This window comes from Chlorocebus sabaeus, chromosome 13, assembly GCF_047675955.1.
Source record: "Chlorocebus sabaeus isolate Y175 chromosome 13, mChlSab1.0.hap1, whole genome shotgun sequence".
NCBI classification, from domain to species: Eukaryota; Metazoa; Chordata; class Mammalia; order Primates; family Cercopithecidae; genus Chlorocebus; species Chlorocebus sabaeus.
Window position 1 is genome coordinate 67514644 of NC_132916.1, and position 16087 is coordinate 67530730.

The following is a 16087-nucleotide window of genomic DNA, read 5'->3' on the forward strand; positions in this document are numbered from 1 at the left end:
AGTGGAGGGGAAACCTCAGTGACTGGTCTGAGACCAACCCGGTCTTCCGTGTAAGGTACAATGCAGATAAAGGGGATTACTGTACTTCAAGTGGGTTCTAAAGCATTCTACATTATTCAAAAGGACAAAAATCTAGTCAGGTGTTGCCCAAATGGTCTCCTCTGTGATCATTTTTCTCATGTTGTTCAGAAATGTAGTGGTGATAGTGCATTTGTGAGACTCTGTGGCCAGGAAACAACATCTCTGTAACCCCAATTTTAAAATCATGACTTCACCGTCACCAACCAGCAAACACCAAAAACAAAAAGGTAAAAACGTCTAAAACACTGTTAGAAAGTGAAGCTTGAGTTCATGAGCAAATTAGAAAAAAAAAAAAAAGCAATTTGCCATCAGATGTTGTCTGTCAACTTAAAAAAAAAAAAATCCACATAAAAAGAGAATTCAAACAGTTCTTCTACAATAAGCTATTGTATAGCCCCTAGATCTAAGTCATTCACAACTCCCGGAAATAACTGCATATTCGCCAAATGCTCTTATTTTGTATGTTCTCACGGGGTTTCAGGACTTGTGCAAATTGTTTTCCAAGCACCATCCGGCCATAATGACCAGGTTAGAACTGATAATTATGCCTGCCCGTCTATAGGTCTGTCAGCTAAAGAAATCCACAGACGGCTGCATCATGAGCAGAATTCTACTTCGGGTGCAGCTGTGCTGACCACACTGCATTAGAAAAACAACCCTCTTTGCAATAACCAGTTCTGGGCATCACTGGTTAAAAAAGACTAGTTTCCTGTTTTTCTCAAAAACTTCAGAGTGTGGGTATTGCTATTTTTTACCCCACCCACACATTTTTCTTTTTAATTGTTGAAGATTAGGTGCTGTAAACACCTAATCATGAGCATTTTTTTATATTAAAACTCCGGGTTTAATTTTAGGTCAGATTTATTCTTTTCCAGAAGGGGACTCCCCTTTGTTAAGACTTGTGTGGGCTTCTCCCGCGGGAGCAGGGAAGCCATGGGGCTGCAGGCTGCTGTTCAGGAGGCGCTGGGGTCAGGTCTTGGGTGGGGGAACTTATCTGTGGCCCGGTGTTCCCCGGGCAGCTGTCCCCCACCATTGCCTCCTGATGGCCCAGCTATGCATGGTCCCCGGCAGGGATGCTGCAGCTGACCTAGGGCAACAGGTGGTTGGGAGAAGAGGGGCTATTCTCCCTAAAAGAGTATCTCAGCCCAGGCTTGGGAAACAGCCCTTACTGATGAAGGCCGGGTGACTAATAGTGACATAAAGCATCAAGATCCCAGACATATCATCTTATTTCTGTTTATACTAAGCCATTTCTCTTCCTCACTTTGAAATGTTATTTCCTTTCTTTCAAGAGGAGTTTGAAATATATGAAGGCAGTACACATTCTAGCAGGGCTGCTCCTGGTGCCTGACCCCTTCATTTCACTCTAGTCCCTCTGCAAATGTCACCACCTTGCAGATCCCCCCTCTCCCTTACCTAATTAATGCACAGGCATGAGTGCTGGGCAGGATGACAGATATCTGTCTCCCGCTTTCAGAGGACGCAGCACTGCACTGTTCACTCCTATAGCCCCAGTGCCTTAAACAGTGCTTGGAAAATAGCAAGTGTTTGATTAATATTTCTTGAGAATAAATGACCCCCTCCCTTATCTGCTTTATCTTTTATCACACCTCCTCTCACCTGCTCTCTTATTTTATTTATTTATTTATTTATTTATTTATTTATTTATTTATTTATTTATTTTTAATTTGAGATGGAGTTTCACTCTTGTTGCCCAGGCTGGAGTGCAATGACGCAATCTTGGCTCACTGCAACCTCCACCTCCTGGGTTCAAGCGCTTCTTCTGCCTCTGCCTCCCGAGTAGCTGGGATTACAGGTGCCCACCACCATGCCTGGATGATTTTTTTGTATTTTTAGTAGAAACGGGGTTTCACCATGTTGGCCAGTCTGGTCTCAAACTCCTGATCTCCAGTGATCTACCCACTTTGGCCTCCCAAAGTGCTGGGATTACAGGTATGAGCCACTCTGACCAGCCCTCTCACCTGCTCTCTTGGGCCCACCTCTCTGGAAACCCTCATCTACTGTATGAAATTTGTTTACATCTGCCTTTTTTATAATCCATAAATTCGTGGAGCTTGAGGACTGGGCTCAGCACACCTGGCATATAACAAGTGCTCAATAAACATCTGCTGGGTGTTATTAAATGAATAATTTGTGATTACCCACTTTGAAGCCAGGAACTATGTAGACACGGTAGAAAAACATTCTGTCTTTGATTTTTTTTAACCAATACTATAACTTTTGATCCCTACAAGAAAAGTCTGAGGCATTTCCTCAGCCAACAATATATGCTTAAAGGCAAAGCAATAAGAATTAATCTAGGTGGATCACTTGAGCCCAGGAGTTCGAGACCATCCTGGGCAACAAAGGGAGACTCCGTCTCTACAAAGAATTTAAAAATTTATGATGTCACATGCCTGTAGTCCCAGCTATTTGGGAGGCTGAGATGAGAGGACTGCTTCAGCCCAGGAGGTCAGGACTGCAGTGAGCTATGATCCTGCCACTGCACTCCAGCCTGGGCAACACAGCAAGACCCTGTCTCAAAAAAAAAAAAAAAAATCCACATAAGCTTGTCGAAACAAAGACTAAAGAAATAAAAACTTAAAAGAAAATGATAAATGAGGGAGGACGCGGTGGCTCACGTCAGTAATCCCAGCACTTTGGGAGGCCAAAGTGGGCGGATCACCTGAGGTTAGGAGTTCGAGACCAGCCTGGCCAATATGGCGAAACCCTGTCTCTACTAAAAATAAAAAAATTAGCCAGGCATGGTGGTGTGCACCTGTAATCCCAGCTACCTGGGAGGCTGAGGCAGGAGAATCACTTGAACCCGGGAGGCAGATGTTGCAGTGAGCTGAGATCACACCATTGCACTCCAGTCTGGGCAATAAGAGTAAAACTCCGTCACAAAAAAAAAGAAAGAAAGAAAGAAAAGAAAAGAAAACAATAAATGAAATGTTTATTGCTGTACTGCTATGCAAGAAGTTGAGGTAATATCCTTGGAAAGTTCCTGAAAAGAAAGAATTCCAAGTAAAATCAAAATCTTCATTTTTGTTAAAGTTCACAGTAGGGAAAGTGTTAAATCTTTTTTTCTACTGTAAGTTTTCCTTTTAAAGGAAAGGCAGATATTCAGCAAAGATCTCTATCCCCTCAGACTTCCAACATTTTTCTGAACTGTAAAAAAGATATGAAAAAAACCGAGCCACGATTACCCTTATATGTTATGTCCATGCATTGACTTCATATCACTCCCACTCATGTTAAGAAGAATCCAGGCGATAAACACTTAAATGAACTCCTGATGTGAGGAAAATATATGTATTTTTTTAATCATTTGTTTCAAGAATTTAAAAAAATTATCACTTTGGGAGGCCAAGGCGGGTGGATCACAACGTCAGGAGATTGAGACCATCCTGGCTAACATGGTGAAACCTTGTCTGTATTAAAATACAAAAAATTAACCAGGCATGGTGACGGGCACCTGTAGTCCCAGCTACTCGAGAGGCTGAGGCAGGAGAATGGCATGAACCTGGGAGGCGCAGCTTGCAGTGAGCCCAGATCGCGCCACTGCACTTCAGGCTGGGCAACAGAACAAGACTCCGTCTCAAAAAAAAAAAAAAAAATTATTAATATGTACATTCATACTATAAAGCCCTACAACAGTGGTCCCTAACCTTTTGGGCACCAGGGACTAGTTTCATGGAAGACAATTTTTCTATGGACTGGCAGCAGGTCAGGGGTTGGGATGACTGAAGCGCATTGAATGTATTGTGCATTTTATTTCTATTATTAGTATATTGTAATAATGAAATAATTATACAACTCAGCATAGTATAGAATCCGTGGGAGCCCTGAGCTTGTTTTCCTGCAGGAAAACTAGATGTCCCATCTAGGGGTGATGGGAGACAGTGATAGATCATCATGCATTAGATTCTCTTTGGGCAAGTGACCTAGATCCCTGGCATGCGCAATTCACAATAGAGTTTACGCTCCTATGAGAATCTCATGCCAGTGCTGATATGACAGGAGGTGGAGCTGAAGTGGTAATGCTCGCTCACCTCCGCTTACCTTCTGCTGTGCAGCCCAGTTCCTAACAGGCAACAGACCACTAGTGATCCGTGGCCTGGGTGCTGGGACCCCTGCTTTACAGGCTATCCATTGCTGCACAAATTTTATAGTAGCTTTATTCTGCACAAATTTTGCAACTTGTCTAAGCAATAGACTTTTTAAAATGAGAGAAAACTTCTTTAATTCCCACATTCTTTATTTAATGTTGGAAAAACTAAAAGAGAAAGAGAAATTAAGTCAACCATCATTTCACAGAAGACACACATCTATTTTCAAGGAAGTTAAAATCTACTTAGACAGTACACGAACATGCATACATCAGATAACAGAAACATCACAACAGAATGACATGCCAGCAAGTAACACCTGAAGACAATACTGTCAACATATTCAAATGCTGAGGCTCATTCACAAAGGAAAACACAGGCTAGAATAACAGACCTTTTTGGTTATGTATGTTTGTAAATAACATAATCATTGTCTTATATCTACCAAGTAGCAAAATCTTTCCCCATTCATTGACAGATCAATTGGAATGGCCTTCCCCCGTATGATTCATATATAAGATGAAATTTACTAATAATGAGAAGTTTTGACATAGGTACTAATGACTTGAGATGAGTAAACCAGATTTTATATATGAAAAACATATTGTCCCCTCCCATGGAAACCAGAGCTATGAGGTAATAACATTGGAGGAACTATAAGCAACATGCCAGAGCAAAGAAGTAATTCTGTTACTTGAAGGTATCCTTGGATAAAGTAGAATAGCACCATATACTAAGAGAATTTATTTTAAACCCAAATGCACATTTTTCCCATCAGACTGTTGGTAAAAAGTAATTAGTATGAAATGGTAATACCCCAAATTTAACATTCCAAAAGAATCTGTTTGGGCTTTCTTTCCAAATCATCACTTAAACGCCCTTAAAATTTGCCCTCTCCCTCCAAAGAATGTAATGTCATCTAAGTTCAAAGTTGTCAGTCCCACACTTCCAAATTATAAATAGATAAAAATCAGTGTATGGAACTTCTGTTTAGAAAAGGATTCCATTTCAAAGTGGGCTCCTAAGAAAGAAATGGTAGGTAAGCACACCAGTCCAGGTGGAAGCCTTACCAGAGATTAGAATTTGGTCCACCTGCAAGAACAGCTGGCTATTCTGGACAGCTGCAGGATGATGGGGGAAATAGCTTGAGAGCTACTGATTGCTGTAATAATTAAAACCAACAACAACGACAAAGCGGCACGTGAAGTTTTATACTGTTAATTAAACTTTTTCAGGGAAATTCAGGTTTATAAAGTTAGAGTGGCACATCAGCCCAGCAATTTGTTGACTCTATTATCAATCTTTTATACTGGAATCTGTTAGCAGCCCTACATTCTCTTTTTACACTACAGAGAATAAACGCTAATACCCAAAATGTGTGTTCGACTAACATATTTACAAGAATAAAGCAAATTTATTGTACTAGATTCCAGATGTGAAAGGTAAGTGTCACTCCTTCAAACAATTTCTCCCAATTTCTCCTACCTTTGACAGTTTCAAAAATTGTGTATGCATGTACATACACACACGTATACAGATACACATACACAATTTTTGCATTTGCTATATTAGCAAGTCTATTATGTATTATTTAATATACCTATTATATATGTAATATATAATTACATATAATAGGTTATATGTAATATATGTTATGGTATATGTAATATGTATTATATGTTATATAAAATGTTATATATTACATATATTATGTACTATATATAATATATAATTACATATAATAGATATACTACATAATACATAATAGATTTGTTAATGTAGCAAATGCAATATATAAAAAAGGCAAGAACAGATTCTGTTGCATTTTTTTAAATAAATTATCTGTTCACAGCTGCATAATACACCATGAAATTTAATATGAAACCTCTTATAGCAAAACTACATGTTAAAACAAACTACCAATTATAGCAGTTTGGGTTACTTTAATGTAAATCCTAGATACAAACCAAATCTTTTGTATCTGCCTTGTCCAATGTTCCTGACATTAACATATTAAGACTGTTTTTATTTCAAAATCTCAGATCCTTTTGGAAATTACAAATTAACTTCTTTAAATTACTAATGGCTATTAACAATTACTATACAAAAAAATAGATTTCCTAAGATATTGCTTCCTGAAGAATCAAAGCATATAGGATAAAATATTACAAAATATCTCTAAAGATAGGACACAGCAAATATCAAGTTATGAATTTTTTAAGAGATTTTAATTGAGTTCTCAGAAAGAAAGAGGAAATAAAATAAGTTTAGAGAAGAGGTCAAATTCAATAGTAAATGTCATGCCAGGTTGAAAGTAAACGAAAAATACCAAAGTCTTCACAACATCTCACATCTACATTCATCTAACTATGCTTTTGAATATTGCGCATTTTGAGGTCCCTGCTCTGTATGAATCTCTCGGACAGAGACTACGATCCCCCAAGGAATAAGACACACTTCTTTCTGTGGGAAAGTTCACATTCCAGTGAGCACTGATTCAAGGAATATTTGTAGTCCACAGGTCCCAAAAACACACTTATAAGCAAAATCTTTATTTACATCTCATGCTTATTATTTTATGTAGCTTTTGTTCCATGTGGAGAAATGTTTATACTGCTGTAAACAAAGATCATATTAAGAGGATATGTGTGTTAGCAATTTTCAAATTAAATGTGCATGATTTACCTTTGCCCCTACCATTGGAAAGACCACCCAGTAAGCAGCCAGGCCAGCAAAAGGGCTGTAGGGGGTGTCCTTTCTTTCCTCTCTGCTACCCTTGTTGAGTGTTTTACTCTTTTGTCTATCTCTCCCCCTCAGTCCAGAAGCCTTGAATTAAAACCTGCTTTGGCTGGCTCTCTGTATTTCACCTCCTGCTCAACTCCCAGCCCCATCACCAGCAGCCTACAGGAGTGTCAGCTGGAGCCTGGAGGTACCTTTAACCAAGAATTCTAGAAACAGCCTAGAAACAGAGGGTAAAGTGCTGCTCTCACAATAGCAGAAAACTGTGTTCCTCAACATCATAGCTTATCACTCAGAATGAAGTTTTCCAAAGAAACTGACAACCACATTTTAACTTCTTGACTATTACTAATACTTCAAGTACACTACAGGTCAACTCAACTTTTATGACTTAGTGAAAAATAATAAATATTAATAAGAAAACTGTTTATCCTTTGAGGCTATTGTATATGCACATAGAGGAGCAAAGAAAACCGGAGTCTACACAAAACACTTGTTTACTCAATAATTTTTTGAGCACCTAATAACTTTGAGGTATATACATTTGCTATTACATATGTATCTCAGTTAAATTCCTTTATTTTATTGCCTTTCTTTTTAAAGGATTGCTTCTGAGAATTAGAGATTTTAATTCTATTCATCCTCCAAAATAATAAACACAGGGTAGGGAAAATTCACTACACAAATCTTTCACTCACATTGATGACACTAAATCATGTCCCTCAGAATTCTCCATTCCCTGAAAGTCTTAACCCTGTGAGAATTCATATAGCCAACCAATTCCATTACAAGCTGCAGTGACCTCCCAAGGGGCTGAAACATCTATCCAAGTCATCAATTCTCACATAACAAAAGTTAACTATGTTGTATCTATGTGTATCTACCTACACGTGCTAGCACTTAGAATTCAAAAACAGATTTTCAAAAATAGTTTCTTCCAGCAAGAGATTTATTACAGCCTAGTTTACTTGGCCACGTGAATTTTGTTTTTGTTTTTGTTGTCGTTGTTTTTTTATTCCTTAATAAGAAAATAAGTCTCTTGACAGCTACTATTGCTCTAGGAAAACCAAATCTCTTCTGAATGATTCCAGACATCCAATATGCTGCCATTTTTATACTCCAAGATAGAATTTGGATGGCTATGTATAACCCATGAATTCAAATTTTGTTTTCTATTGTGCTTCTAATTGCTTATTCAGTTAGGATGTGAAATGATGCACATTAACGCTGTCAGGAGCATTTTAAGAAAATGCTGAGTGAAAGACATAAAAATCCTAATTTCATTAAAAATTAGCCAAAAGAGACATTAGGATTATGCTACTAACTAGTGAAGGTCTGAAACTGAGAAGAGCGAACAAGGAAACACTTTAAGGAATACTGTTACTAGTACTTTTTTCTTTTACTTAGTTCAAAATTCCTGCATAATTAATACAGTAATACTTAATAAATGCCAATGAACCTACCATCTCTTCTCTCTTGAAGTTTAATTAGGTAATTGACTTCAGGCATACTATAAATTATAATGACATTTTAATTACTTTTTTAATGTGCACACTTCAAAGATTTATAAACAGGAACAGAACAGCCCAGTACATTGAAAAGAGGCACACCAAATGAAATGAAGCACATGACCTAGGACAATGACAGGCAGACAATTTGTAGGAGATAGAGGTGAACTAGAAAGGGTTTCACATGCTTCAGTAAACATCAGCTCTACTGCCTTGGGACGAGTTAGGAACCACCTATTCAGGCTTTTTAATAATCTTAACTTATAAGGAAGGAGCTGGATTCCTCTGTCAGTTACACTTCTAGGCCATCCCAAGACAGCCTCTTCTTACAGTGATAAAGCACAGACTTTTGAGGATCAGACCTTGGTTCGAATCCTTCCTTTACCATTGGTCAGCTGGATGACCTTAACAAAATTAACCTCTCTAGGCTTTGAGTTCCTCATCTGTAAAATTTGTAAATAGAAGAAAATACCTGTTTTGGAGGGCTGAAGTGGAAATTAAATTAGGTAAGCAGTATGCTGCACTGGTGAAGAGGCATGCTCTAAATCAGACTTTCTGAATTCTAATCCTGGCTCTGCCTCTAATGCCCTCTAGAACCTTGAGCAAGTTATTTAGTTTCCTTGTGCCTCATTTCCCTCAACTGTAAAATGAAGATAATATCAGCAACAACCTCGAAAACTTGTTGAGAACCTAAATAAGTTAATACACATAAAGCACTCCTGGCTGGCAGATAGTAAGTGCTCAATAGATGTTAGCTACTAATAAATCACTGAGCATAATCACTGATGCACGATACTTGGCCATACTTAATTTTTCTTCCTTTTATACAACCCTTATTTCCCAATAGTAGACAGTTCCTGAAATTCCACCTCTGCTGTGAAATTTTCTCGTAGAGTTAGGTCAGTGCTAACTCCTCACTCCTTTATTATCTCTTTCTCCCATGTATGTAGATCCATGTCAAAGTGCCTACCTTTAATTTTAAGTTTCTATACAATGAGCATTTAGTCTTGGAGATTCTCTTTATGAGACAGAATAGTAATTCCAAAAGAAATAGGTACTTTGATGCTAAGGACAACGAGGAGAATTACTGGGAAAAGGATAAATATATAAAGCTGTGGAAAGGGCTTTCTCTTTATCTTTAAGGTCGGTCTCTCCCTTAGTTGATTTGACCACATCAGGATTTCATTTTACCCTAATGGGGTGAAAGTGCAATGAGCCTCAGGCCAATGTGGCTACTTACCCCTTTCTAACTGCTAAAATACAATTTCCCTTTGCCATGAACTATCTTTATAAAAAGTGAAAAAGAAAATAAAAATTAAGCTACAGTCTTCCAGTGGGAATTTTCAGTCCTCCCTGTGGTAAACTGGTGAACAGGAGAAGCTGACAAAGGGTAAGCATCCAGAGGGTTATAAGAAATCTTAGGTAGGGAGGTACTGACTCCAGTATTTCTAAGCTCCTCCGGGTAAGTACGGTGGTACAATTCTTGTAATAAAGAATTGGATGTGTGTGTTAGTGTGAATATTTCTTTTAATCCAAATGCACTTATTTAGAAAGCATCACTGTCTGTTTATATCAGAAAATAAGGATTTTACTCTTTTGCTATTAGGTACTTTCATTGTCTGTTTTATTTTCTTTGTATGCTATTATCAAGTTTTGTGTTAATAACTTTACAGGAAGGCTGTGGCCAAACCTGGTGAAGACTACACATCAGTGGTATTTCCTATTATACAAGCCAGGCAATCATATATATACTCAACCAGATTGTATTAACTATCAGTGGTATTTATCACCATGGCACCTAATCTACTATATGTTCGGTCAAAGATAAAAAAGTATATGGCTTGAACTGCCTTCCACAAGTCAGTTGTTATTGTCACAGACTGATTGCAACAGATATGCTTTTGGTACACAGAATCTGAACACATTATCTCTGACTCTTCCTCCACCCACTTCAGTGACAGCTTTGGTCAGCAACAGCTGCAGCTGATATATTACTCTACTTGGTTAAGAAGGTGGCATAAATACAGAGACGATATGACATAAAGCTGTGAATGCTGGACAAAGCTCTTATAAAGTTTTCCTGAGCCAATCAAAAAAAACAGGGTATGTGCTAAAAGAATTTGCATATGCTGCCAGTTACTCAGAAAACATGTGGACAAATATATGCTTTCAGTAACTAATGAATTAATAAAGGTAGATTAGCATGCAAGCCTTGGTTGCTATCCTAATGGTTTTAAGGCAATAAAAAATTCCAATAGGATCCCATATGAATTTCTTGAAACGTTGTGCTAGAATAGGTCATTTATTTTTGCATAAGTTCCTATTCTTGCAAATAAAAATAAATTTCCAACAGTTTCATGGTTACGCATTGAATAACACGACTTCAAATCCTATATATTGTCATTTTATACCTCTAATCTGGCATAGATTAGCAACAGAAAGGAAAAATATGCATATAATCTTAAAACTAGAAAGATCACATTGCAAGACTGCTGTGTCAGTAATTTCCGCTTTCAAGATTTACACAATGCTTAGACAATAGGTATCCTACCGGGCTACAGTTCACTTAACCTCATAGTCCAGCTGATGATTGATGAAGGGTCAAGAGGGTAGCAGACTTTGGGTGCACAACAGTTCAATCCTTTATCAAAAATGGCAAGAGGCCACATACTACAATAACGGAACAAATACTTCCTTTTACCGTACAGTAAATTCCTTCCTCTGATTGGCTAAAGCTTCAGTGCATGGTTCACAAGAAAAAAAATACATTCTATCATGAGCAAAACACATTTTAAAGAGCAATCACTTAAATCTCGGGCCAAGTGAAATGTCTATATCCCTATAATAATTAATAACCAAGTGTGTCTATTTGTCTCCTTATGCTAAAATGTTGATGAAAAAGTTCATTAGTGGACTTCTGAAATCTAACTCTTCAGCTCATGTTGCACAAATCCTTATACATCAAGACACACACCCACCTATAAAGGCAATTAAACTTTTCAGTATGTGCATGAAGAATATACAGAATGATCTAATTCAATATAGGGCAAACTACAATAATATTTCCTTCTTTTAAAGTTTTTAAAAAGCCCTATCCAGATCATTATTATAAATTAATTCAGAATCAGGGGACTATATCTATTTTGAAAGAAAATAAGGAGATAAAACATTATTTCAAATGTGTGAAATTCTGGTTAATTGGATTATATTATGGTAAATGAGAGTTAATCAGAAAACACTTATCCTAACCCATATTGTTGAAAAATCTTATTTTTCATAATTGATAAGTATTGCCTCTATAAGTATGGCATTTTCTCCTTTTTAGTGTAAGTCTGAACATTGATTCAAATTTGTAGAACAATATAGATTCAGCTTAGGTAGAAGATTTAAATATAATGTTGAAAATCCTAGATCAGTGGTTCTCGGCCAAGGGTGATTTTGCCCCCTAGGGGATATGTGGCAATGTCTGAAGACATTTTTGATTGTCACAACTGGGGAGAGGGAAAACTACTGGTATCTATTGGGTAGCTGGCCAGGAATGCTGCTAAACATCCTACATTGCACGTGACAGCCCCTCCAAAACAAAGAATTATCTGGAACCAAATGTCAACAATGCAAGGGTTAAGAAATCCTGGCCTAGATGTTGCTTTAAAAAATAAATTATTGACAGTATGTCATGCTTTCTTCCAGTTACCTACCTCTTCCCTGAAAAATGAAGTGCATGTAGCAAAAAATGTATATTATAGCTAATCAAAATTTTACTACCTAAAAACAAATTTATTTTATAAATATATATAGTATCAGCTACACACAAATTTCTGACTCAGAGTAAAAAATGATTTCATAAAAATAATGTGTTCGAATGTAATACCCAAATCAATTCAATCTTTACACATTAACATGTATGAAATAATTATCTAATTTTAAAATTTGTTCTCAGTATTTTAAAAATTCTGAAGTACTATACTGAATTTTCTCTGATCACTTTCCCACAACTTAACTCACTTGATTTTTAACATGACAAATAGGGCACTCCAACTTGTAGAGCTATTTATAATCTCAGAACAGAAAGAAATAAATGTAAAAGTATATCACCACTTTCAAATTTAAAATGTATTAAAAATGTATACTGAATTACAATAAGATTAACCAGTTAAATCAAATTAAGTGTTACATTATATATACATTAATTTTTTACTCTACTCTCCAACTTCATTTTATTGACACAGTGACCCAAAAAGGCCTGGACTGAAAGGGAATTAATACAATTAATCTTGTACAACACACACATGTTCAACCATTAGATAGATGCTCATTACCTTCCTTCTTAGCAAAAGGAGAAGACTGATCCTTAATTTCTCCCACAGAACACTGATCCAAAGTGGCCCTTCACAGAGATTGAAATGCAAGCCTCACTCAGAGGCCACAAAGAGACAGGGAGGGGACTCTTAAAACCATCTGGCAGCAGTGACCACTGAACGGCTGTGCATTCATGTTCTACATATCACAGACAGAAGGTCCTGGATCCCATCAAGACCCACCTGGGTCTGCAGCAGCCCACACCCTGCAACTCCTTTGCAGTTCAGCACCAAACGTTATTACTGACTTGAACATTTTTATACAGCAGAGAAGGACCCGTGGGTTGGAATGAAGAAATATGTCCAGAATCCAGGAGGTCGGCTTCCTCACCATACACTCACTGACCACATGCCTGTGAGCCAGTCCTTGAGTGTCTCTGAGGCTCAGTGTACATATCTGTAAAACAGGTGTTGTTGGGAGGATTAAATGAAATCAATGTACATGAAAGAACTTTATAAACTGCCAGGCCCCATAAAACACATGAATTTGTTTTTTGCGGAATGTACAACAGGGCCTCTCCTTCTTCTTTCCCTGACGTTCCATGAGCATCCTCCTGCCCCCTTTTATTTCCTCTCAAGAGACAGGTCATCAAACTCAACCAAATCCCATCCGATAGAATCTACAACAGTCTGGGAGACGCAAATGGTACATTCCATCACTTTAACATGGAACTCTATTTCTTCCTGTAATCTGTATTGAGTGGTAAGTGCTCTGGGTGCATTACTTCACTTAGGCTTCACAACAACCCTACCATATAATAATCATCCCTGTTCTACCAGCAGAAAAGTGAAGCACAAAAAGATTTAAAACTCACCTGATTTTCACAAAGCTAGAATTCAGGGAACCAGGACAGGAGGCAAGACCATTTAATTCCAGAGCCCACACTCTTAACCCCTACCACAAACAACCTTCCATTTTAAAAATAGAGTTGTTTCTAAAACCAAATACTAATTTTTGTAAAGTGAATCTCACAGTGTGCTGAGAGCCAAGCAATGTACAATTACCATACTACATAGATATATTGAATCTTTTCGCTTTGTACACCTACTCTTCCCAACTTTCTTTTGGTCAGGACACTGATAGCAGGACCAGTGAAACCAACATTTTGCCTAAAACATGGTTCTACCAGTGATTTTCTTAAGTTCAAGAAGAAAGTCGCTTCTCCACTGAGATATTTACAATCATCTCTGACACTGCAGAAGTGAATTGCTGGTATGTTTGGTGAGATAATGCAATCAGTGAATATGTGAAAATAATGGTAATAATAATATATGCTTATTCATAATAACTTCCAGGTTACAGAATGTTTCCATTATACATTATCTCACTAGACTGGATCATCCAGCCATAAGGGGAGATGTGCAAATACTGGAAGGAAAAAGGTAAGCCAAGTGTCAGAGTAACCAAAGAGAGAACTAGTGCCCAGGGTTCTTGCTTATTCATTCTACAACCAAACTGCAATTTTGGAACTTCTGAAGGACTAGAAAAGAACACATGGCTTTTGATTCCAAAATAATTTTGAAATATTTTCCTTTTAAGGAAAACCATAAAACAAAACAAAAATTTTATTTAAAAAATTCTATCTGCATTTTTATATTATAAATATAATCCTAGAAATACAAAATTTACGTTATGGAGCACACTGTGTGAAGAGACCAGAAGTAAAAAAAATCACAAAAATACATAAGTAGAAAAGTACAATGGCATATGTTTGCATTAATACCCTGTTTGGCCCCTATCCATTTTTACCTCTTCTCTCCCTAGTTGCTACTAGCCCTTGCAGGCAGTTACAATGACTTAGTTTGCCTAACCCCGCCGCCCCGCCCCCAGGCTTAATACAGAACTTTAAAAGGGACTCAACTAAGGCATGAAATGGTTAATTGATGGAAATTAGGTACTATAAAATAAATGGCACACAGACAAGCAACCCTAAATTCAGCTGAAATGCAACTTTGAGCAAAAGCAAACCACAAATTTAATAGCACTACAACAAAAAATGCTCCTTTTGAACTTGACAGTTCCCAGTCATTCAGCCCAGAGTAACACACAGGGAACAGTCCTCAGAAAGTTCTGTGGTGTCTTCTGAATCACTGCCATTACCCGAGAAAACCCCAGGAAGTGGTTTGACTGAGTAGCTGGACCAATGCGTAGGTATCAGCTGATGTCTCTCACACATACAAGTCAGTAACAATGGGGACATTGTGAAACCAGGAATAACCTTCCTTATCTTTAGTAGTTGGGGAAATCATTTCTAACTCAGTGAGTATATAACTTGGGAACAGGTCAAATGGTTAATTATTCACTGAAAGCCTAGTAATTAATCTGTGTTAGATCAAATATCATCAGACCTGAATAACATAAGGATGTCCGATGTCTGGAACAATGAGTCTTTGGAATCGCTTCCATAAAGCAGCAAAAAATCTTTCCTAAACAGTTACGACCAACAAAGCCTAATGCAGGCAGTTGCTGGCAAAGACCAACAAAGCCTAACAGGCAGTTGCTGGCAAAAACTAATCAAAATGGACCGTGATTTCATAAAACCTTTCAAAGTCAAGTTTATTTTAAAATGTAAGTTGATGCCGTCTTTTTCTGCTCCAGCAAATGGTTGGTGCAAACCACAGTATTATTAGGTGAAACTCCAGCTGCTGATAAATCTGGGCGGTTGCAAGCCAGTGAGCTCTCCCGGAAGAAAACCATGCAATGTCACAGAGTCCATCCTCACATGTCTTTATCTAACAACCAAAGGAAAAGGTCCAAGACATCCTGCCAAACCAAAACTAAGAGATAGTGTGATTTACCTAAACCCAGAGATCTGAAGTAACTAGCTACCTCTTTTCTGCAACAGAAGTTAGCCCTTTAATGGCCACGATTGAGGATCATAAAAGGAAGTTATGAGTTCATGCAGTATTGGGTTTCTCACAGTTCATAAATTTCCCACTGGACGCTTTTCAATGTATTAGCCCAATAGTTAGCACCCCTTTTGACTGATTTGGCTATTGTTTTTCTATATTCCCAGTATCTACAATCCCAACTTCTGGAAGTATTAATTATCCAAAGGATCTAACAAGGTCACAAGGGCAACAATAAGGTAAAACTTTTACCCATAACAGCAATATTCCCCTCACAAGAAGAATCTGCAATTCCAATTCTAAAGCATTACACAGTAACCCTTTTTTACAGAAACCACACAGCTTTGACCCCAGCAAGAGCCCGCTGCACAGAAACATAGAACAGATTCACCTGTCTTCAACACTCAGCAGTATATGTACCAAGAGCTCTCCAGCTCTC